The 25,748-nt window shown below is 37.6% G+C and overlaps 1 long non-coding RNA gene across 2 annotated transcripts; it reads left to right on the forward strand.

Moving 5' to 3' along the window:
- The first annotated feature begins 1,074 nt into the window (after positions 1-1,074).
- On the forward strand, positions 1,075-25,273 carry LOC131574610 (uncharacterized). 2 transcript variants are annotated; one of them, XR_009276549.1, is made up of 6 exons: positions 1,075-1,292; positions 1,838-1,998; positions 4,243-4,309; positions 8,796-8,939; positions 17,434-17,546; positions 21,932-25,273. It is a non-coding gene; the product is annotated as an uncharacterized LOC131574610 (long non-coding RNA). The 2 variants fall into 2 exon arrangements; XR_009276548.1 differs by lacking the exon at positions 1,075-1,292 and having other exon boundaries at positions 1,825-1,998.
- Positions 25,274-25,748: the final 475 nt, after the last annotated feature.

The following is a 25,748-nucleotide window of genomic DNA, read 5'->3' on the forward strand; positions in this document are numbered from 1 at the left end:
TTGATACTTCTATAATTCTTCTCATTTAGTATTGTTTATTACTTAGTTTTAAGGAAGAAGTCGGTGATAAGAGAGGAAATCTCGAAACTGCTGCCTGTTAAAGGCCAATCACTTTCATTTGCATGCAATTATAGATGTTTTTATGTAACATTTTAAGCTCCCAATATTTGAATTAATCTCAGTAATGGGCTATAGGTGTTGTCATGGCTTATTGGTAGCAGTGTATTTCAGGAAAACACTTGGTTGTATGCTTTTATTTAAAAATATAGGGAGTATGGTAACATCACCAGTAATGTGTTAAGGACCTGGCAGGTCTCTTGGACTTTTGGGGAGTATAGAAAACAATTAAAAGGAATAAGAGGTGCTAGGAAGGAGTGGACTTATCTCTTTATGCTGCTTTTCAAGCATAGGATGTTATCCACAACAAGGATGTTGTGGGCATTTTATTATTTTCGAATAATGTTGATTGGATGTTATCTGGTTACAGGATTAGAAAAGCAAAAGACTGAATGCTAGAATGAAGTGCTAAAGGCTCCTCAGTCAGAAGGACTTGATACTATTCATTCATTTAGTGGTTCTAAAGGATGAAGTGGCTGATCTGCTAAGAATGCATCTCGTTAGGATGGGATGCTGTGCCAGAAGACCGGAAGCTGTCAAGTGTGCTACATACTGTACTTTTAAACAGAACACAAAGAGCAGAGCTGGAATTTGCAGACCATCCTGTTTAGTTGATCCTATCTTAAAGTTGCAGTGTATGGCCTTTGGCAGGAAATTGTACTGCAGGCAGTTTTGGTTAGGCTCTAGAAGTCACCATTTTTTTATGCCATTGTTGGGAGGATGACCAGTGATTCAGAGGTGGAACTGAAAGTTAAAGCAGTCCAGTAGTACACTATGATGCTTTCAGTGGCAGAGCTGTGATTTACCTTGTAATTTACACTCAGGTGGCAACAGCAGTTTCTTAAGTGCTGACATTTTTAGCTGCAATTATCTGTGTGGTCTTGTTCCCTCACTTTCCCTCCTGTTATATTAGCACAGTGATTTGTACCATCATGCAGTGACTTGAATCAGAAAATTGATCCTGACTTTGAGAGGAGTCTGTGGCAAGCAGCAATTTCTAACCCAAGCTTGTTCCTCACTCTGGTCTCATCCTGGTGGGTGGCTCCACCAGGAGACGGGATCATGACCCAAGGATCAGAACAAGCAGCAGGAGTGTCCTCTCTGGACTGGCATATTACAAGAATAGATGCTCATCAGATTATGCCTCTAGAATCTGTGACTCATCTTGCCCTCAAGTAAGCATCCCAAGTAAAATACTGCATACATTCAGTAAAATCAGAGAAAGTTGTGAGAATCTTGAAGGCAGTCTTCTAAAGCTGTCTGTATTAGCATGATGGTGCTAGATGACATTTGGTGTTTTTAGCTACAAAATAATTCATGCTGGAAGGAGTAACTTGAACCAGTTGACGATAATTTTATATTACAAGCAAATGTTCTGCAAAAATACATGTATCATTCTATCATTCTAGATACCCAGGTGAAAGCTTCTTTGAAGAGAAGAAATACATGATGTATAAGAAACATCCTAAAATGCATTGTAATGGTGCTCCACAGTAGCCTTAAATGGAAGTTCCTTATCTGGGCATCTCTGCTTAGATGAACTGTCCATCTGGTTTAATGAATTCATTTATGCTTTATCAATCACTGCACATACATATCCTGTATGTGTTTTAAATGCTATTGTTAAGTAACAGGTTCTTGAAAACTAAGTAAAGTATTTTCAGTAACTTTACACAAAATAAAGTTGCTGTATTTCTTGCTTTCTGTTCAATTACTTCAGATGATCTGTAAATTTTCAATTATGGCAATACATTCATTCTGCCATTTGGAGGAGCCTGTGCCACAGAATAATGATCTGAAGAAAGCTCACTTATTTGCAAGGAAGAGTCTTCATTTGGGAACTAGTACTGATGCAGCTCAAGGGTGCTTTTTCAAGTCCAGGTAGGTTTTTTTAAAATTATACTTACTTGGGTTTGGTATGCTGGCATTTCATTTACGTTTGTATATATGCTGTGTCCTGTCAGAGCCTTTGTGTTGATCATTTAACACATGAAGTATGTTGAAATTAAAAGGCACATATAGGAGCAGACATACTTAAGAGATGAGTGGAGGGAACGAGTCTGGAAAATAATTCTAGCACCATTTATTATCTCTGGAGTACCTGTCAATGGAGGTTATGATCTTAATGATGCAATTCCCTTTTGCTGTGTGCTTTTTTCAGACTTTTCATATGTGTTTATTATATAAATTCGATATTTTGCTAAGCCTGAGTTGTTGTTTTGGATCAAAATGTTAGTTATTAAGCCTCAAGTCATCCAGAGGCAGTAAAAAGCAAGTCATAGTTAGGTTTTCACAACTTGGAAAATTTTCTACTTAAAAAAATCAGCTTTGGAATTTTTTAAAATTTATTTTAATTTTATTTTTTCTAAAATGTGTCCTTAATCTTGGCATTGTAACACCTGACCAGGATTTAATTTTAGACTAATGGCTTCTGAACATAGTGTTTATTTTTTTTCAAGACATCCAATTATTTTTATAACTTAATCATGACTTCACAGCACAAGTTGGTTTCTAGTCATATTCTATATGGGAACTGTATGCAATATACATTCAATAAGAACTATTAGAAGTAAATTAATAAAATAGTTATGAATATTTAAACAGGCACTTGAATTTATGTTCTCATAGCAAACTGTAGGAATTCTCAAACTGGCAGTGGGTTTGGTGTTCCAACCAGCAGCCAGATAAACGATAATTTGGGAAAAAAACTTAACAGCCAAATTCTTCTTATCAGATAGAGTACTGTTTGTCAGCCTTTTCAGTTGTACACAAATCAAGACTCTCTTAATAATATCTGCCTACTTTGTAAGACAAAATATTAGTTAAATTACTGGATCGCTTGCATCTTTTAGATGCATATCTAAAATCTGATCTGAGAAGCCTTAAGAATATCATTTGTCTTGCTAAAAATCCCACAGAAGTAAGTGGATTTCAAATTTCTTAAATATAGTACCATGATATCTTCTGGGTCTGGAAACAGGCTCCTGTTCTGTGTGTTTTCATGCACATGTTTGACTTCCTGTCAGTGCCTTCCTGGTAGAGTGCCGATGCTGGTAACTACAGTGTTGTAGAAAGTGCATTACTTTTTATAAATGTAAGCCTTTAGTTTAGTTCCCTCATCCTTGTAGGAAACATGAAGATATTGTTTTAAATAAATGCTTTATAAATGTAATGGGTACCTAGAAGACAGAAACTAGTTAAGAGAAGCTTTTGAACTGTTAATGTATTCCAGACAGGAATGGCAGTAGTGAAAAGGAGGCTGTTGCCTCAGTGTACTTCTAAAAATTGAAATGCATGTCAATAAAATCATCACAAACCAGAATTAATTCTGGAGATAGTGCTTATATTTTCTGGTCCTATTTTGCATATGAATGCTATGAATAGTGTTCACCAGATACAATTTTATTTATTTTTTTTTAATGATACAGAATTATAAAAACTGAGGGCCTTGGTGTATCCAGATTTATTTTTAATGTAGTTGAAGACCAATATTTATTCTTAAGCTAATTAGGTCCTGTTGCTGAGAATCTGTTCTGGCTGCACATGAAGTCAAACTTTAATGGAACACAGTTCCATTGAACCCAAAGCAGGACAAGAGTAAAACAGAAACCAAGTTCAGTATTATTCATAATAATGCTTATGGTGTCTATAATATGGGTATTGAGAGCAGCAAGTGTATTTTTTTTTTTCAGACTCTTTCAACAGAACTGTTATTTTCCTAACACAGCCTCTGATACAAGGATAAATTGGGTTTTTGTCAAAGAACAGAGTCCTGTATCTGAAGAGTAAGAATGTAAGGTATTTGAGATTATATCATTTCAGCAAGCAGTTAACAGCAATTTCAGTTACTTGTTACTTTGCAGACAAATATACAAAAATACATGATTCATCATGCATCAAGAAGTCTCAAACATTTTATATCAGTTCCTTTTTGCTGGTTAGGGTTTTTTTTCCCCTTTTTATCTCATGGGTGGAATTTCTGAAAGCATTCAGCTCTGCTTTCTAAATGTGTTTTCTGTGAAATCAATGAGCTGACCTGAGTGGGAATGAAGGTTGGTTTATCTTTGGTGAGGCAAAGTTAAGCTGTCAATAACTGATGTTGAAATCTCATCCTTCAAATGCTAGGTCCTTGACATTCAGTGGGATGAGAATCTCAGAACTGACTACTGGGGACTCCCAGGCTACAGATCAGGTAAATAACTTCTTTGGAGGAGGAAATTAAAGGTGTCTTCTTTTTAAAATTATGATAATTAAGTAGCAAAGTGTGCAACTTAAACTATAAATATTTCCCACTTAACATTTAATTTAAAATAGACATGTCTATATTTGTGAGAGGATTTGTTAGTTGCAGTTTGAGTCTTATATAATTATCTAATATTTCAGCAGTACTGTTTCTAAAGAGGACTTCAGAACATGAATGTCTAGCTCTAATCCCATTTTCCAGCATGAACCAGTGTGTAGTTGGTCCAGCTACTGTGATTTCTATTTTGCAAAGACAGAGATGTCTTTTGGTATTGAATGTATAATTTAGAACTAACAGCTTCCATATTAGAGTAGGTGACAGGGGCTCTGTTCAGATCATGGGATCACAACAGTTTGTGTTGTGACAGCTCAGTATAGTTTGTAACAGAGAGACTTGAAGTCACCCAGAACTGGTGCTGCTGTACTTTATTTCTGCTTTTGGAAAGTACAGTGGTGTAGCAGGTGCTGCTGCCTGAGTACTGGAGGCAGGACAGTTGGAGAGGAATGGTGTGCAATGGCAGCAGGAGCTGTTATGGCCATCTCCAATAGCTTGTCCTAGTTCATCATCTAGAGTACTTTTTCACTCTGCTTTTTGGGAAAGATGGGGAGGAAAAAATCAAATACAGTTAAGTAATTGTCAGAAAAAAGCAGTAAGTTTTCCTTGTTAAAAAACAAAAAGTTTTTCTTCTGTCATAACGTCCAAAGAGAAAACATTACAAATTTGGGTGTTTAAGACTTGTCCAATTTCAAATATAGACTTAATTCCTTGCCACCTTCAAAATCAGAAAGATAATATGAAAGGATCAGTATTTTGAGATCAAGAATAAAAATTGAGGGTATTTTAAGATAAAAGATTATAGCAAATCAAAGAAATAGATGTATTACCTTTTAATATATTTAACTTCGATAGACTGTTAACATCAATGAGATATATTTAGGGTTTTCTATGTTCAGTTCTATAGGCAATATAGAATGTGAGAGAAACAGCTGCGTCTGAAATAGATCATCTGCTTTAAGAAAGTAGGAAACTATTCCTGCCAAGCAACTGGTTAAAACAACCTATTAAAATACAAGTGGTTTTATAGTAGCTTCCTAATTCATTTAAGTAGAAAGAGTATCACATGCTTGTAGTAAGTTGTGTGTTCCTAAATGGTGAAGAATACAAGGTTTGGGGATTTTTTTCCCCCTATAGAAATGAGTAATCCCTGTAATTCTTGCCACAGGATATACTAAACATTTGGGGGAAAATCCTGTACAGTTACTAAAGGTTCTTTATAATAAAAAAAAAAAAAAAAAAAAAAAAATTGTAGTACACAGCACATTCAGTCTTGGAGAAGGGACGTATTTTAAGAGACAGTTCATACCACTGTAGGTGGCACTGTAAAGTGCCATTAGCACTTTAAAATAGAAGTGTCTGAGCAATACCTAAGCTGTGCATGTACCTCTCTGTGGGTAACCCATTCATATATTAGTTTTTTGGAATATCTTTGCTCCACTGTTCTTTGGAACACAGTTTCCTGCCCTCTCAGAAAGACATATCTTGTTCTTGGGACTTGTGTTCCAAGAATATCTAAGAGAGGGCTCATGTGGGAGCTTGTGTGTAGCTTACCTTAGGGCTTAACAAGAATAGCAGGACTGGGTACCACCCAACGTGCTACACTGGTTTTGGGTCCCAACATCATGACATTCTTTTGAGAGCAGGCCCAGCAATTTGTTATCCTGGTCATGAACATCCAGCTTAAATGCTATCCTCTTGGATCCAACTCTTTTATTGTTGTCATATTGATTGTATTTTTGAAGGAGGAGAGTCTGTTGCTTTGTCTGCAATACAGCTATGGGAGTTTAAGGGTCTTCCAAGAGAGGATATTTCATTCCTGACATGCTCACCAAGAAGAGATGGTGAAGCCTATATAGTGCTTTGAAGATTAACTTCATTATCATGCTGTGAAATGGCAAATGTGTATGTCTTGGAATAACATCAAAAAGTGCAGTGAAGTTGATTTTTAAGGAGTAGATTTAAGTATTGCATCCTTCAAGATGATTTCTGTAAGTTAAAAGTATTTTAGATTCATTTTTACAGAATTTCAGAGTATTGAGAAATTATAATTTCTGTATGTAATAGACTACATTTGCTGGCAGGTCCTAAAGCACCCTGTTAACTATTTGCAGTGAGATAATTTTTCTAAATAGAAAGATAAAATATTATTATTTAAGAAGATATTCTATATTAGTATGCCCTTTCCATTAAGTTATGATAGCATGCTATACAAGAATTGTAGTGTTGAGTTTTATTTTCAATTTTCTTCTTCTTGTAACTGCTTGCCTGTTACTGTCATCACCCGCAAGTTGTGGGTAATTTCCAAAGCTGTAGTCTGGCAAAGGAGTAATAATTGCTTTTGTGTGTATTTTTCACACCAAGACACACACTTTACTTTTACCAGTGTTTTTACAAAGATTTAAAATTACCACAACATTGTTGCTAAAAAAACCCAGTTCATTTTAAAAGAAAAGGATATATAAAGAGAATAGTGACACCTGAGTGGCACAGAGAAAACTTTTGTCAGATGAACTCTTGACAGAATCTGGCAGAAATTCAAAGTCTGGTTTGTCTCTAGCAATTCCATTAGCGTTTCAAAGATTGGTGATGTTCTGGGAATGACACAGGAAGGATTATTTTTTTAAGTTAAGAACTAGTCTAAAGGGTTTCCTGAGCTAAGAATATTGTTGCTATCTTGCAATAGGTAAATGGACTATATCTGAGACACTTAGTTTTCTATCAGACAGTTCTCTACTTTATCTGTACTGGTGTAATTAAAGTATCAGCCACCTTTCCCCAGTGTGAATAGAGCTGTATCAGTGTAAAACTGTATCTATTGGTAGCTTATTTCTGCATAGAAGGAAACAACCTAGGAGCGCTGGCCCAATTCCAGAAATTTTTTTAATTATATTGCAGTTGCTATGCCTATATAAACTATTCCTATTGGAGGTCTTGCACCAGGTGAAAGTGACTTCAATCTAGTTTATTTGCCCTTATCCATACAGCCCCATAAAAAATTACACCACTTCAGTTTCACAGGTTTGATTTGCCCTTGTAGGCAGACTTGCTCTTTACTCTGTCTTCTCTCCATTTATGCTAAAGGATATAAACAATGAGTGTTTTGACAATGCAAATGCATATTCTGTTCTGATATAAGCCTAATCTATTCAGTTAACATTGGAACAAGTACAGTTTACTGTGAGGGTTGGAATATTTCCATCTGGCTGTGTGCACCAGAGCCTATAGAGCAGCTGTCCCCATCCTGAATCCTAACAACTGTGTTATTCAGCATGGAGTACAATGTTTTATGTACTCTTACCAACTTTCAACTACTGTTTTATAGATCAGTGTCTTGCCTCACTTTTCTGCTATCCACTATGTGTTACTTAAGAAAGAATTAGGAAGGCTAAAGTCAGAATATCAGAACTTGGATCACTTGCAAATAGGGTTGATCTGAATGTGCTTGTTACAGATGTTGTTGAGCAGATTCAGATCATCTCTCTTTTAAAGCTACAACTGAGGGAGAGATCTTTGATCCCATCTTAAAATGTGGGGAGGGGATTGTGATGGGGAAAAGAACAGAATATAAGTATAAAATATGTCTAAGCATACTGCTCTAAGCCTGGGAGCAGTAAAGAAAGAACCTTGCCAGAGACTAACCCACAGGAACAGAAAGAGCCAAAAGCCCAGGGACCTTTGACCATTCAGAGAACATTGACTAACTTTAATTAGCTGATCTCTGTCCTGTGCTTACTGTTTCTTCCACTTCTTGCTGTCCATTTTCTACCTCTTCACTTCTGCTTCATTCCTGTATACTACATATGCTTCCTCCCACCCAATGTGCCCTCCTTACCCTTTACCTCCCTCTATGTTGTTTGCAAGCAAAAGCCACCTGCAAAGTAGAACTGCTGTTACATTAACTGCAGTCCTGCTGTTTGTGCTGTGTGTGGACTTTTCCCCTGTGCTGTCTTACCTGTTTAGACTTGGGTTTTTTTATGTGGTTGAGGACCTTTTACCGTTCTGTATATTTGCTTTACCCAGCATAAATGGAACTTTGGTTTTCATAAGTCCTTAGAAGACCTTAAGTATAGTTTAGAATAATGTTCCTTTATCCTGTTATTTTATAAAAATCATTCACAGGCAAATTACCACTCTTAATGAGATGAAAAATATGAGATTCCATGGGATAAAAAGGAATTTTGCTCTTGTGTTTTTTTCTATAGGTGAACCAGTGATTTAAAAGTATAATGTTACAGCTGTGGTTATATTAGTGTCCAGCATAATAGGATGAACATTTCAGAATGGATTTTCTATTTGCTGTGTTTGCATTGCACTTGCAGTGGTTTGCAAATTGCTGGTTTGTTTTTCATGTCTTACAGCTATATAATTTGCTTTCTAGAAACCATTTTGGTAGGTGTGAGTTGCTTGTCAGAAATCCGTTCCAAAGCTTGAGTGCAAAGGAAGCAGGGAACTAATGATGAATAAGAATGGATATCTTGAGGATAACAATGGATATGGCATCTTCAAAAGCTGTGGCATTCTGGTAAGAATTTGCATGTCATTTATTAAACACTACGTGATAGTTCTCAGTAAAATGTGTTTGTGTCTCTCTCTGAGGATTTGTCTGATGAAATTTTCTTCTAAAATGTGAAAAGTAGGAGGGTTGCTCTATACCATGAAGTATTTTAAATTCTGAGGCATTTTACAACAACTTTACTTAGCATTCACTTCTTGCATATAAAAATAGTAAAAGCATCTTTTTAGAAAAGTAATTATTTTAGAGAGGGAGTTAGTGGCCATTTATGGCTCACTGTTTGTGAGCCTGTTTCTCTGAATATTTAGAACTGAATATATTTGAACTGTCATTTAAAAAAAAGTCTTTTTTTCACTCTGACTATAATCTCTCATGGCATACTTCACCACTACACATGAGAATATTCTAACGTGCATTGCATCCAGCTTTGCAGGAGATACAAAACATATAATTATTGACAAACTAATCATAGCTGGATACTTTTAATCCTTGTATTCATTAAAAAAAAACATGGTAGCATGCTAAGTTACTGTACTAATACTACTTTGTTGAAACTTTCACACCATTTAAATAATGTACACAATTAGAAAGTTCAAATAAAAGCACCAATGAAAGTTTTACTGTAACTGCAGTATAGTACAAGTGATTCCTTCAAATTCAGGATTTGAAATAACTTAGGCAAACAATTCCCTAAGCAAAAATTAATGTTTTCACCAAAGCCAAATATATTCTTATCCGTGTATATACTGACTTCTTGAAATTAACAAAGAGTTTGTGCCTCTTTTTCTTCCTACTCTCTGAATCCCACTGGTAGTTTATATTGAAATGGAACTGTTCTGGTGGCAGCTGGCAGTTCTTAAAGCTTCTTGGTAGAAGTATTTTGAGGTGCTGGGTGTGCATATGCTCTGTAGTAAAGAGCAGCACAGACACTGCCCATTCTTCTGATGAACCAGTTTCATAGCTGAGATAGCTGTTCCAGAGCGTGCTACTTCCAGTGAAATTAGGGTTTAGTCACACTCGGGACCTCTTAACTTTGTCATGCCGTGCAGAAAGCAGCGGTGGCTCAGGAGCTGATTCACAAGCAGATTAGGTGTTAATCGGATAGACTGTGTTGGTCAGAGGGGTGGTGGTTAATGTCTGAGTGGTCTGACATAATGTCTGAGCGGGCCTGTCAGAGGCCTTAGTCCTGCTGAGAGGCAAGGGTAAGGAGCTCAGACACATCCTTGTGCTAACACAGATACTTCCCATGGACGCACAGTGAGAGCAGGAAAACAGGGCTGTATTCTTGTGCGGGTGAGCACCAGCCAAGCTGACAGAACCCAGCTGCTCTGGACTCCTTTGCATGATACAGATGTAGACCATAACAGGTACCTAGGGCAGCATTAACTGAAACAGAGCATCCTCACTAAGATACTGGGGGAGAAGGGATAGAGAATGCCTGGTAGGTGAGCTCTTGAGAGATCTGTGGCCACACTCCAAAGGTCTGATATAAGTGCATAAGTTAGACTTAAAAAGATTAATGTAAGCAGTCTCCTTATTTGAAATCAGATTGGCAAGGAAGGTGACTAAGAGTGACTATTTAATATCCCTTTCTGTAACACTCAGTTTTTCATTTTTACTTTCGAGGTGAGAGGGAGATAAAATCTGGCCTTCAAAGTACTATGTACTCATTCCAGTGCCAAAATACGAAACACAAATCAGCAACTTCAATTTAGGGGCATACTAGGTTCCCTTAACTGCACTTGGACAAATATGCATGTTAGATATATGAATGTAAACTTAGATACCTGCTTTGATGTACTTATGTTTTTTTTGGCTATGTGATTCTGTGGGCTAATGTAGTAAGAAGCTAATGGAGAGGAAGCTAGACTGCTTACACTTTTTTTATCTTTTTTTTCAGTTTTTTTCTTTTTTTTTTCTTGCCAGGCTAATCTTTCACTCAGGTTCATTGCACATCAAGTGTTTGGTTAATTATTTTATCTCATTTATATTTTAAACCAACTTTCTTTTTGGGGGAGTGGTGATAAGTTCTTAGTTTTAAATTGCCTCAAATTCTGACAGAAGGTATCAGTGAAGAAAAACCTAGTTTGCAATTTCCATGTTGTAGAGGTATCTTATCTGTAGCTGCAGTAGTTATAAACATCATGTCTGGAGTGTCTTTTTTTGTTGATCTTTTCTAAGATGACTGTGCTGACTGGTATGGTTTCAAATAAAAACAGTTAAGTTATTGACTTGTCAAAGAGTTGACTGTCATTTACTGCTTAGTTCCTCTTTTGCTGAATCATTTGTGTGATATTAGTTTTATTTGTGACACTTTAGTAGGTGCAGACCTGAGGGGGAAAATGTTATAGTTCTTTCACAATTCATTGGTTTGTGGATATTTCTGTTATGTTGTTGCCACACTGAATGACTCATATGTTAAATGAACTTGCCAGCCTCAAGGCATGACCTTGCTATTGCAGCCCACAGTGAAACTTTATGCCATTGCACATAAAAATGTGGAAGATGCTCATATCCGTTTGAATCCTTGGGAAGTTTTGTGCACTTCGGACGCGTGTGCTAGCAATTACTCAATGCATGTTCTTTCAAAAAGCTGTGGTTTGCCATGTCTGACTGCTCTTTTTCACACTGTTGATTTGCTGAGTTTGTAAGCTACATCTGTCTTGGGAGCCCAAGTTGGGACTGAGAAATAGTAATTTTTAGTTTGTTTGTTTGTATTTTTCTTTTAACAAGGTGGCACAGTTTCATTGTATTAATTTCTGGACTATTTGATGAGAGGCTACGGAAGTATCTGATTTGCACTGCCGCCTGTGCATTTTTTAAAGTATTTCGGCAGATTCTGAAACTGTTTTATTTTGGAAGTTGATAGCACAAACCAAATGCTCTCCACATTGTGAAAGCACTAATTAGTGTTATATTGAACCAGTTGGACCCGATTACCTTAGGTCTCCTTGAATTTTGGTTTTCTTACCCATTTGATTTTTCGTTGTTTAGTAAGAATGTGAAAGAGGAAACAGATTTACCTATTGATGAAATCACACAAATTTTCACTTACATTACAGAAACTTCACGTAAGAATGCTGCTAGGAGCAGGTCCTTTAGTATCTGTAGTAGGGAGAGAGATGAGCACTCACAGCAGTGAGAGGAAAGGCTTTGAAAAGTATATGAAACAAAACTTCTTTTGATATTGAGTCTTTAGGACATTTGGGCTTTTTTCATGTGCCATATAGTGGTGTTAACGCTAAGCCTGCATTGATTCACATAGTGAAAGTATGTGCATGGCTCCAGAATTTTTGTTCTGTGGTTTAGTTTTGTGGTTTTGATAGGAGTAAGACAGATTGCTGTGACAGGATAGATAAAACATATCGCAAGTCAAGTATTTTGGCTTTTAAATAATGGTTCTGTTCTGTCATGCATAGTATGTAGTAGAGGAAGTTATGCCAAAATGAACAGATACATTTATGGGAAGACCACTCTTTAATATACATTTTTTAATATACATTTTTCACTCAGCATTACTCATGGCTGTACATTGGGTGCAGCTTTTTCTGTCTGTGTCCCTGCCTGTTTTCGTGAGGAGGCTGTCACTGCTCACCTAACTCTACTTTCACTGATGGGGAGCTTGTCTCTCCTGTCCCTTGTCAGCTTTGGCAGCAAGACTAGGCACATTAATGAAAACTGTGTGCCACTGTTAACAAAATTGATCACAATTCCACAGGAAACACTGGAAGGCAATAAAAGCATCTGTTTCAAAGCAACTGTTTGCAGTTCTAGCACCCTCAGACCAAGTCATCTCAGGTCACTTAAGGATGTCTCGCTAAAATGGTATTAAAACATATAAAGTTACAATTCTACTGTTTAATCTTCAAGGGGTGTTGATGTATAAGCAAGAAGAAGGAGGTAGCAAAGTGAAAATACATCTGAAATCATTGCTCTGGCCAGGCTGATGTGTTTGAAAGAGTGATGTGAAGCTGCAGAGGCTGGTGATCTTGTACAGCTGTATTTGCTTTTAACAGACCATAGTAAGAACAGGAAGCCAGAAAGCAGACGTGCTGGTGTATTCCACATTTACAGGTGTAAAAGCTGCCTCGCTGGACTTCTTACAGTCTCCTCTCTTCCTAGTCTTTGGCTTGTCAAGAGCCTTCCTTTGTTTGCCAGGAGAGATCCTGGAATCGTGCTCGTGTCTGCTGCAACATGTACAGTTTTAGTCCTGCTCTCTCACTTTCCCACCTGTTCCAGGGGATTTTTTCTGTTCGTGTACTGCGTGATGAAGATGAGCAGCTCTCAGGTAAAGCTCAGGGGCTGAGTTTTGACGAACAAATCAGGGTTTCTTACAAGTATAGAAGGAGCATCGATATCAGGAGCTGCTGGTACGTCTTCCTTTTCCCGTGGAATCCTTCGGTGCTTTTCTCTCGAGGGAGGCGGGGTAAGGTGGTTTCACCCGTGGCAGAGCTCAGCTCTGCCAGGACCGTGTTGCACACGAGCACGTCCAAGTGGCCTCAGAGTGTTCCCCGCCAGTAATTTCTCCATTGGGACGGTCCGGGCATCCCTCGATGCCTTCAGCCCGCCGGGGCGGGAGGCGAGAGGCTCCTGTCCGGGCTCGGCGGCATTAGGACCCGGCGGGCTGTGCTCCCTCTGTCCCGCTGCCTGCCCGGGGAGCGGCAGCCGCCCGCAGCCGGCCGGGGCCGGGCCGGGGCTGGAGGGACCTTTGCCCGCCGGCCCAGCCGCTGCCCGGGGCGGGCGGCGCGCCCGATGCTCGCTGGCTTCGTGTCAGCTCGCTTTTGTTCATTGATAGCAGAAACTCGGCTCTTCCTTCAGTGGTTATGCAGGGCATTGCGGAACGTGCTCGCGTTTAAAAACGCGCTTTGGCTAAAGTTAAAATACGTCGAATTTAATGCCTACGTGATATTCGCACAAGACTTTTACAGCAGCTACTATGTATCCTGCTGAACTCTTTGTAGTATAATATTTGAAACAAGACCGTAAAAATGGGAGTTCTAACCATTAAATTAGAATTAGATTGGAGCAGAAGTTGATATATTACCTGACACTTGGCTTCTGTAGTGCCTGTCACAAGGTAATGGCTCTCTTAAACTGTGCATTAATCATCAACAACAAGTTGAGAAATGTCTGTTTCAGTCCAGAAACTCTTACTACCAAATAAATAGCTTTGGTACTGTTGGAATGAGCAAAGAAGTGTCCTTAACAAGAAATTCCTTTACATGTAAATGAAGTAAGTTAACACCTTTTCTCCCATGAATTTAGTTTGCTGCTCTTCCCCATCTTCTAGGTAAAAGGAAAAAAGCGTGGGGCAACTTTGCAGGTAAATGTTCAATGAGGTATATTTCAAGTTATGTACATTGATAACATACTATCAAGCATATAATAGCTTTAGAAAAGCAAAATGTCCCTTTTATTTTAGGAAGTGACAGTATTTTTTAATGGAATGTGTCATTAAAATGATCACAGGTAGAAACTGTACGACTGAAAGGTAAATCTGCCAAGTGACAGTGCTTGCACTCACATACACAACCCATGAGAACAGCAAATCAGAGTAAGTTACCCAAGGAGAATAATTTTTATGTTCTTAGTGTCCCGGTGGTGAATGGTCTGCTGCTTTCAGAACACAGATGATGTTGCCTTTTGGGTTCAGAATTTTTATATTGCCTTTCTGCAACCTGTTGCACTGCTTTTATTCCAGATAGCTTTTCTGTCATTGCTGACAGTAAGGTCTTGTCAGACCCGTGGCTTCCCATGGACTGAAATTCCTTTCTCTACCAGAACCAGAGCAGTTCATGTAGCTCTTTAAATCTCTCAGTTTCTTGTGTCCTGGTACAAGCTATATCATCTCTACCCAAGGAAGAGTTCCCGGGCAATCTTTCTGGTTCTTTGTGCTCTCTGTATTACTGACGTACGAGTCTTCACTTTTACTGTCTGTTGTACTGTGTGATGCTTCAGCCTTTTACTTCTGCCCTGTTTACCTGACCCAGCCCTTGACTAAGTCCAACCTTGCACTGACAGTGCTGGCAGCCTCCCTGCTCACCCACCTCCAGACAATATAATATTCTCTTTACCTTCCCAGACATGATGGAAAAAAGTCAACCAAAATATATGAAGCCACGTCCTTATTCTCACTTTCATTTTTTCCATGTCTGTGCTAATAAAATTAAGACTCTGCTCTTTGATAAAAAATTATAATGTTATATATACTTTATATAGGTTATAATATCATATATGTTCTTGTAATTGCTAGTACAACAGGGCAGTGTGGGTCTTAGTATGTGCAGTGACAATGTGCATTTCAAACTAAGCTAGGATGATCTAATCAAGATAACCAAGCTGTATAGTCTTGGTGTGCTAAGGATTCAGTGCTTAAGCTAATTCTAGCTCCCTTGTCTGTGGGTGAATGGTAAGTAGTCAGTTTTTGGGTGTTTGTTAGCAAGATTTTGTGATGAGAATCCTTGTTAAAGTAATCCTTTTAAAAGTGATGAAGGAAACTGTTCAATACCCTTGTCTTTGAAAAACAGATAAGCTTTCAAGAAATTGGCTGTGATTAGAAATGAGGGAAATATATATTTTAAATAGAACCTGCAGAGATGGAATAAACAAGTTCATAATCATGCTGTTTTAATTTTTCATGTATTTGCCTTTACTGCTCATCTAAAAGTTTAATGTGTCCAAACTTCAGTTGTTTCAAAAACTTCTAAAGACAACTACTGTTGTTAATGAGCTATTAATAGTATTTAATGCAAACTGTATGAAGAGTTACTGGGAGATGGTGAATAAAATTTCAATCATGAAATCAAGTTGCTATTCCTTTTTTTAATTTATATTTTTACATAGGGATTGTCATATTTGCTTAAACTATAATACAGTTTCCCCTTTGACTAATAAATACCTCCTAATGCTTCAGTTGATGTAAGCTACAAGTTGCTTCCTGATTTCTCTATGTAGTAACTGGTTTAATTCATACTGTCATTGATAGGGACATTGTATTTAGATTAATAACTGAATTTCCATGATAATCAATATGAATGGATTATATATTATGTGAAAAAACATTTCTTCTGCTCAGTTTTGAATTTTCCACACTTTCAGTGTTTCTTTTTATTTCTTCTTGTGTTGTAAGATAGCAAGCATACAAATGCCTGATCTGACCTCTCTAGTGCAATTGCTTTACATTTCCATGCATAATAGTCTCAATTTGAACCCTGTCCATATCGTTAATATCCTTTTGGAGAAAGAGTGACCTATACCTCATATAGGATTTTTTTTCTGGTAAGGTCACAGCACTGATTTTTATAATCCTCTTACACCAGTTTTCTTCTAATTGTCTTGCATTGTTTAAGCTGCCTGTTTAATTATTTTTATTTTGATTGTAGTGGTGTGTTGAACAGAGATTTTTCACTAAACTGCTGAAGTGGGCTTTGGTTCTTTCCTGAGGCCAAAGTAGCTGGCAGTGTTTTCCCATTAGGGGATAACTGATCTAATGTTTGACTTCCATTAAACAGATGCAATCCTACAACCCCCTGGCACCTGACACTGGCATGTAGTGATAGGACAAGGGTTAATGGCTTCAAACTGAAAGGAGATAGTCAGATTAGATGTTAGGAAGTAATTCTTTACTGTGGGTGTGGTGAGGTACTGGAACAAATTTCCCAGAGAAGCTGTGGATGCCCCATCCCTGGAGGTGTTCAAGGCCAGGCTGGACTGGTCTTTGAGCACTTGTGAAAAGTGTTCTTACCCATAGTAGGGGGAGTTGGAACTAGATGATCTTTAAGGTGCCCTCTAGCTCAAACCATTTTATGATTCTTTGACTTGTCTAATTTATATTGATAATTAAAAGAACTCCTGAAATGGGGCGAGGACTTCATAGCTGATGGCCCTCATCTTTTGTTTTTCATGGAAGTTATCTTGGCTGGACCTTTAAACATAAGTTGGTGCTTGTGAGCAAGTGAATGTAAGACTGCGAGTAAATTAAATCTGTGGGAGACTAAATGCAAGTGACTAACATCAATTTATCTGGAGATTTAGTAGGTAACTGTTACCCTCCCTTTGCTTAACACATTGAGTTTTATTGCACTAAGTTCCTTACAGTTTTGTCTTTAATTAGAAACCTCATAAAACACAGACTGTTGGGGTTTTTTAACGGGTTTATTTTAATATGTGTCTGTTATCTATCTATCACCATTTAAAGTTGATTTATTGTTTCTGGGGTCTACTTAGTAATTTTGGTTAGATTATTAATTTTCCTTGATTCTGAGTAACTGAAATAACTGCAGATTTTATGCCATGATACTTGCCCCAGTTTCTGAATTATTAATGACTGTACTATAATACAGGACCAAATACATCCTTTTCAGCATTTTGTGGTTAACTCTTTGCTATTAATGACATTTATTATAATGAAATCAAATAATTTAATTCAATGTTTTCCCTGGTTAGATTTTGATCAGATTTTGATCTATGACTGACCGTGTCCTCATTTTTTTGTTTGCTTTAGGAGGCGTTTTACTCTGGGCTTTGAAAGAACTTATTTTCTGTTATCTGGAGCAGGAAGTAGATCATCATCAGTAGCAGTTGTTCTGGTCTATTTTCTTTTTTACGTGGTGCCTGGTATGTCTTTTGATTATTGTTTATGCAGCCCATTCCAATGTCTAATCACACTTTATGTGAATAAATTCTTCTTGATATTCTAACTCTTCCTAATATTCCTGTTCTCCCTTTTCTGCTCTTTTAGCTATGTTGATTTCTCTTGAGGATTTGCCCATGATTCACAGTGGGGAGAAAAAAGCTGGTGCCAGCCATGAACACATTCCAGGTCTTTATTATAGGATTGAGGAATTTAGTAAATACCAGAGCTGAAGTTAGTGTACAGAGCTCTGCATCACCCACCAGGCATATGTGTGTAATGCTATGATAATTGCATGATCAGGATCTGTTTAATAAAATACTGTATAGCATTGTGAGGCTGTTTTTCTATAACTGTAAAATAACTAGTTCCTATGATGCTTTGCATCATGCAGACATGTGCTGGAAAGAATATCTGCAATTTTAAATCTTACCAGTGTAAATATAATACAGTTGAAAGTAGAAAATACACACAGAGGAAAAGGGAAATGCTAATAGTCAGGGGGATCATTAATACTTTAGGGATCCAACTCATGTAACTAAATCAAAAGACTGATTTCCTTAGGCTATTTCCACAGTGTATGTAGAGACTCCTTCACAGGACATTTTGCAGTGTTTCAAGCAAATCTCTCTCAAGGAGCCTCTCTCTGTTTACTGTAGGATAGGATCTGCCTCCTACATCCCACTCTTGCTTACTGTAGACATTTGAAAACAGGTGATGTGTATATAACTACTTATCACACATTTTGCTCATCAGGGCTGTAGGGGCATGTTAGTAAGCTGAATTTCAGAGGAAGCCTTGAACAACAGTAATGCAGTATGTTTTCAGATATTTAAGGGAGTTTCCATAAAGTGTAAGGTGTAAGACAGAAAAAGGCACAAGAGGTTTGTTTGAAAATACACCGTGTGGGTGGGAGAGGAGCTGGAAACTGGACTCTTGACACTGAATGGCAAGTGGGAGATAGGAAGGGAAGAGATACAAGAAGCATCCCTGAATTTTTTTTTTTTATCAGTAAAAAACTGAGGGTTTTTAAAGTGTCTTAGCCAAACATAACATAATAACCAAATTAGACAGTATGACCTAATGGTCTTTTCAGCTTTGTGTTTTATGAAGATTGGCCCGGTTTCAAACATGAGCAAACCACAGCTGTCTTCCTGACAAGGATTAAGGAGCAATAGGTGTGGTGGTGATAAACAAGGATGGACCTTGGAAGTGAAGACAAGTGGTAAATGCTGCAGAAGTAGCCAAGGAGAGCTGTGGAGATAGTGATGTGTTCTCCAAGCGATTGACTAGGAAAGGGTCTTTGCAGCAGTTCTCTGAGTGAATGTGTGTGATATTAGGCTGTGTTTGTCAAAAGCAGAGAGAAAAAATGTTGCTGAATCAAAAACCAGGGAGCAAAATCTTGCTGAATCAAAACATCATCATGATGATGATGATTAACCTGATTGAATACTTTAGCTGATTGGGAGGATTAAGAAAAATACCGTCTTGGAAATGTTGCATTGAAAGTGTCTGCAAATTATGAATATGAATCTTGGGATTTGGAGTATCTTTGGGATGTAAGGTGATGCTAGAGTTACATGTCTGAGCAATAGGCACGATGATGGTGTAGCTGTGCAGCTTTGTGTGTGTCACCAACAGTTAAGTCATTCATAGGAAAAACTGTAAAGATCTGTCCTCAAATATAGTTGTATTATTTATTATTTGACATTCTGCACTCCTACAACTGCTTCCCACATAATACTGCTTAGAATATTTCTCCACCTGCCACAAAGGACTGGACATTAATTGTTGAGTTAGATTTGTAATGTCACAGTAGGGTGCCTAGCATGAAAAGATGGATTTTGTATTTGCTGGGAAGGCACTGATCTTTTCATTTGGTTTATAGTAATGGAGAACACAGATACAGTAATTTCCTTACAATTAAATTATGGAGTCAAGTCTTCTCATAACAATACTCCATAGTATTTCAGTAGTAATTAATTGATTCTGTTCCTTATTCTGATTCTGCCTGATGATACAAGAATTCCCTCCAGGAGGAGGAAGCTTTCAGTTTGCTTGAGAATTTTATAGCCAGGTCCCATACCAGCCACAGTCATCTTTTCCTTCTCCCTTCAGCATGTACCAGAGCTCACAGGTTGAGAAAGGACAGAGGAAATACATCTGCTCTTGGCTAACTTTCCAGTGGTGCATAGTTGTATGGACTTGCTAGCAAACAGGTGAATTAGAATTGTTTCTAGGCTTTTCTGACTTAAACCAGAGACGAGGCAGCTTTAGTATCAAGGAGGCATAACCTGAAGAAAACATCCAAACAGTTGCTTTGTTGTTGTTTTTCAATAAATTTCTGCCAGGTGTGGAAATCTAAACTGTTAATGTATGTTTGCAAGAGCAAAAAAAAGGTTGTCTTAGGTGTCAAGTAGTTAGATGTCCAGATTAAAAAGATAAAGCTCCAGGAAAAGAAATTAAAACCTGCCTTTCTTTGGAAATGTAACTCTGACAAGGAATTTGATATTAATGGCCCATCAATAGTTTCAGGTTGTTCAAAGAAAGAGCAGTGATAGCCAGGTAAGGGGCAGTAAATTACTCTCTGCTTACTAAAAATTTGTGAAATCATAAATTCATTGAGCAAACATACCCCACGGGCACAGTGGCCTCTGGGACTGGAACCTCTGCCTGAGCAAGGCTGGGCCCTGCTGGCTGCATCTTCCCCCCAAGTCTCTGTGTGCCTGCAGAGTGACCCCAGGTTTGAGGCTGTAACTCTCTGGAGATAAAATCACCAAAATCTGACACTATAGCTGAAGCCCAGTGTCGTAGATTCTTTACCATGTGCCAGTTTCATATATACATGTGGGATTGAACTGGGAATTCAGTATAAAAATGTGAGTAAAGATTTTGGTATCTGTCCTGAGCTAACACCAGTTCTAAAAAGACAAACACATTTCTTTTACTCACAAATTTTTGAGATCTCATATGCCTTGCATATCTGTGTTTCCTTATATATAAGTGGTCTAAGTCAGTGTGTCATCTTGGCAAAAAAGGCTTTTTCATGTCCATGTGCATGGAAAACTTTGTATATAATATTATTTTTTCCTATGTCGAAATAATAACGGTTTGAGTCCTTATCTCTCCATGAATGCTATAGGCAAATTAATGTCTCAGTGAATTTAAGATGTTCATGCCCTTGTGTATTTTGAGTTAATTTTTAAACTTTCTAATTTTTTTTTGTCAAGGATCTTGCTGCATCTTAAGCCATGCTGTAGGAGATACAACAGTGATCAGAGATTGTTGATTGTCATGAACATTTTTTGGGGTAGAAGGTTTATTTATATTGATTTATCTGGTCACATGCTGATCTCTGAAAGTATAACTCTGCTCTAGTAATAGGAAGAATGGTGTCATGCTCCTGGACAATTCATTCTGTCCTTGGTCTGGCTGTCTCAAAGAGGTCATGGTAGTGAAGGTACAAGGTGCAGCGGTGCAGGTGTTTACAGGCACGGTGAATTGGCCACTATGGCCTCCCAAGCTGAGAGATAGCCTTAGGTAGGGAGGAAGCACGGGCCCCTTCCTGGGGTGGATGAGAAGTGCTGCTGTGGAAGTTTGGATGACACAGCTCTCCACTGTGTAGCCATGTGCTTGTGCCACCATAAATCTGGTATCTGTAGTGTTTTCACTGCTTCTGTCACACACTCCTGTTGTGTTAAATTTCCTGTTGTGCCTATATGACAGTGGGAAAACCTCATTATGAGGTAGGCATTTTTTTTGCTACAGTCTCTTTTCTCATTAGCAGTTGTATGATACTAGGTGTGTGCTGCCATGGAGTTTCACTGAAGCCTTAGGGAGACACACTGCTAGAACTTCTCACAACCTTCAGATAGGCTTAACAATGACACTTGTTACAGAAATATTATTTACTTTCTGTCAGTTTTATAGTGTTTTAAAATATGGGGAGATTGTCTTATTTTAGTTTTGGTCATTGTGTTACTAAGAGGCTGAAAATCTACATGAAGAGCTGATGAAGATAAATACATTGCCTTTATTGATTTTAGACCACTCTCTTTTATTAAAAATAATAAAACAAATTACATATAACAACAAAAAAGCAGCAGCACACAGGAGGTGAGCAAACACACTGCAGGTACTTGTGTTTGCCTGAAGGGGAATGCGCTGTGATCAATTAATGCTCTATAAATCTCTTGGTGCGAGAGATCACTGTTGCCTTTGCTGTAGCTGCAGCATTTTAAGGTAAAAATAGAGATCTTGTCATGGTCTAGCCACTCAGATTATTTTTCTGTGATTAGTTTGGTGTCTCTTTAATTAGAGGAGTGTGCTGTATTACCTGATTTCATTCTTTTTCTTTTTACATATTTAGGTCCTAGTCTCCTGCAACTGGATTTGTTCAAATGGATCTTGATAGCCTGGGGGCCTGACAAAGTTCATGGGACTCTGGTGACTGCAAGTTCTCACTCTGAAGATCTGATTTTAGGCCTGAACAAAAATTTCTATTTTGTTCTCCTGTCTATTTGCTTCTTAAATGATGAAAATTATCCTTTAAAATGGTGGTGTCTTTGAGTCTTATGCACATCCACTTTAGTAATGTTCAGACACTGTGTGCTTGGGATGTTTTCAGACATTGTTAAAATATTTCTGTTCTGCTGTGTGCCTAAACCTCATGATTGCTCTGATTATTGTGTTTTTTACATGTAGTGGTTTTCTACCTAAAATGGAGGAGATCGTCACCTGGGTTTTCAATCATTGTGGTATTTCTCTTAACTCAGATTTTTAAGTCACCGTAACTGTTGAAACTGTTCAGGTTATTTTTAAGGATGTAGGTAGATTTGTTTATTTTTTGCTAGACACAAAGTATAATTTATTTTGCAAACTTGGCAGCCTAGTATTACTGAAAGCTTTCAGTATGATGATACTCTGATGTAATAAAATAAGTAGGAAAAGACATTACCTTTTACTAGCTCTACTGTTACTTTTCTATTCCTGTGGCTGTGGTTACACAACATACAACTGAGAGTGAAGATTATTTTTATTTATATGAGCCACTGAATACCTTGCTGTGCACTGTCCTATTCCATGTTGCAGCTTTGCTGAATACTAAACTTACAGCCCTGATAGAAGCAGTATAAAGGACTTTGAAAAATCACAAATAGAGTGTGAGAGGAAAAATAGATGTATTCTATGTTAGTATTTATATTGTAATATTTTTAAAGCAAGTATATAGCAGTATACAATATTTAAGAGATTAAAAGATCCAAAACTTTATTTCTATATAGAGAATCAAATTTTTTTTTGTTTTTGTAGGTTTATTACAATGATATTAAGGAGCTTCACAGTATTTGATGAATTTTTGCATATTCCCAGAACAGAAAAGCACCGTTGTCCTGTTAGACCAAGGAGAAAACTGAGCCACTTGTTTAGTCAGTAGAAAAGTCAATGATATTAAATGGATTCTCCTGCCTTTTAACCTTGTGCCACTGGCTCCATTTTTCCCTCAAGACCCAAACCTTCCATTATCATCATCTGCTTTGCATTTCTACGCGAGAGGCCCAAGGTGTTTCTGTTTGGACTCTCAGAAAATGAGGAAGAGGAGGTTGGTTGGCCATCTGCCAAGGTGTGAGGTCTGACTTGCTCCTTGCTCACGGGGGCTGCTGGTGTAGCAGAGGCAGAAGTGAGTGTTCTGTGTGGCATTCAACTGCCTTAACCACATGCCCATCGCTCTCTTCCTGTAGTTGTGTCTTGTTCTCAGCATAACTCCTAAAGACAACATGTATCCCAACCAATAAATAATCTAATTTGATGCACAGCCCTGATTCACTTCCTGAGCTGTGTCCTGCACACACGGAGCAGTCCTGTGGAAAAATGCAGCACAGTGCACGAGGCCAAAGAGTAAGGCTGTTAAGTGTTTAAACTTTGCAATGAAGCAGTGTTCTTTTAATGTCACTTATTATAGCTATAGCTCAAATTGTTTTTAACAAAGAACAAGAGAAAAATTAAAGCTTTCAGAACTGATAGTAAGTGATTCCCTGTCTAGCTTGTGAATGTGACTATCCAGCCCAGTGAAACACAACATCAGCTGATGGAAGGAGGCTGGCCACCTCCAGGGAGGAAGGGAAGCAAAAAGGGTGGGTGCTTAACACCATGGGTATATCCAATTTGCTTCCAAGTCTCAGGGACTATTTGTAGAGTGTTGACCCCAGCTCTTTAGCTTTTGTTTTCTCTTCAGCATTCCCACCCCCAAAAATTAGTTCCTCCAGAGCTTCCCAGTGCAATAGATGTTGGGGGTGTTGCTGTAGTCTGCTAATAATTTAAATGAGGAAACAGAAATCAAAAGTGGGCTTTTCTCCTATGTTTTCCTGTTGAAAAATAAGAGGAGAGGCTCCCAGTTCTCTCCACAATGAATTTCAGGGGCTTTTCTTCTGATCCTTGATCTCACAAATAGATGGCAAAAACTTTAATAATAGAAAATGCTGCTCTTGGCTTTAATCTTCTTCCCAGTCAAATTGTAGTGACCTGCTGTGTTTGTAAGCTACCAAGGATGGTGTGTAGGCTCCAGTGCCAGGGCAATTGTACTGGGAACACAAGCTCATCTTGTTATCTTTTATGTTAGAATTTAGTAGCATATTAAGTTTTTCTCAGGGAAACCTTGCCAGACCATGGTCTGAGTTTCAGTTTCTGTTAATGTCTGCTTTATCTATGGATGGTGCTTGAGATTTGGTCACCAAGCCTAGTGATTTGCTATGAGGAAAACAAAACAATCTCCTACTTTGCTTTTGCATGTTTTTCTCTGGGATATGCAGTCTTTTCTCACAAGTAATGCAGCAAGTTCCTGTAAAAAGAACAGGTAGGAATACTGTTAGGGAAAATTTGGTCAACCCATTCACTGAAATTTATAAAAATCAAAATATTGGCAAAAGTATTCACTTTCCTTTCGTTGCAAAATAAAAATGAAAACCCTGATATTAGTACTGATTTATTTATTTTTTTTTTTATAAGGATCAGTCTTCAACATTTCATAGCTGTGGAGAAATGGTGGGAATAGGACAAAACAGTCTTGATACGAAGAATCACCTTAAGTCTTAATAACACTTTGTATCATGAAACCATGACCTGAAATTGCTGCCTATCATATCAGATAATATTATTACTGATTTATTAAGTTACCTCATCTTACTTGCTTTTTGTAATCTTCTGGCAGGGATCACAGTTTTTTCTGTGCTTTGGGTGTCTTCTTTTGGTTTGGGGCTGTGGTTTTTTACCAGCACCTAACAGATCAGAGTCCTGATTCATGATTTGGCTTCCAGGTACTAAGATAATACAAGTAGTAATCATGCCTGCTGCTAAGAATTTTCTACCTTATTTCATTTGCATTTGTTTGCCTTCAGCTTCCAGTCATTGATTCTTGTTATGCCTTCTCCGATGGATTAAAGAGCTCTTTAGGACTCGCTATTTTCTCCCCAGGAAGGTGCTTTTAACCTGTAATCAAGTTACTTCTCAGTATTATTTTTTTGGTTTGTTTGATTTTAGAAAAAGCTAAACAGACTGAGCTTTTTAGGGTTCTCATTATTTAGGGTTTTCTTCCTAAATAATGGGGTTTTAGGGTTCTCAATTTTTCATATTCCTGGATGATTTTTGTGGCTCTTTTCTATCCATAAAACTGTGTGTTACTAGTCACATACACAGAAATATAATTACTTCTCCAGTTCCTCTTGTGTTAGTATGGTTAGAAATTGATGTTATTGCAAGGTCAGATTAAAAAAACCCTAATATGACTTCTACACATCTGAGTGTAGGTATTAGAGGACAGAAAAGGATGGATGATTTAAAAAAAAAAAAAAATATTTTTAAGTGATCCACAAATCAGCAAGAGTGGGTGTGCAGGAAGGATGCCAAAAGTATTTTGTTTAGGTTCTTAAGGAGCTAGAAGTGAAAATAAACATAATAATTTTAATTGTAAAACAAAATATCAAAATTTAAAATTTATGTTGTGTTAAAAATTATATTTTTAACACAAATTAATAAAATTTATGTTAAAGTATAAAATTTATATTATATAGTAATATATACTTGCAGAAATTTTGTAGGATTGAATGAAAAATGTTTGTTATTAACAAACACTGTTGTGGGTCACTGGAAATAGAGGCCATAAATGGAAGTGAATATACATATCCCTTACATCT

The sequence above is a fragment of the Poecile atricapillus genome, chromosome 1 (genome assembly GCF_030490865.1).
Source record: "Poecile atricapillus isolate bPoeAtr1 chromosome 1, bPoeAtr1.hap1, whole genome shotgun sequence".
In the NCBI taxonomy this organism is placed as follows: domain Eukaryota; kingdom Metazoa; phylum Chordata; class Aves; order Passeriformes; family Paridae; genus Poecile; species Poecile atricapillus.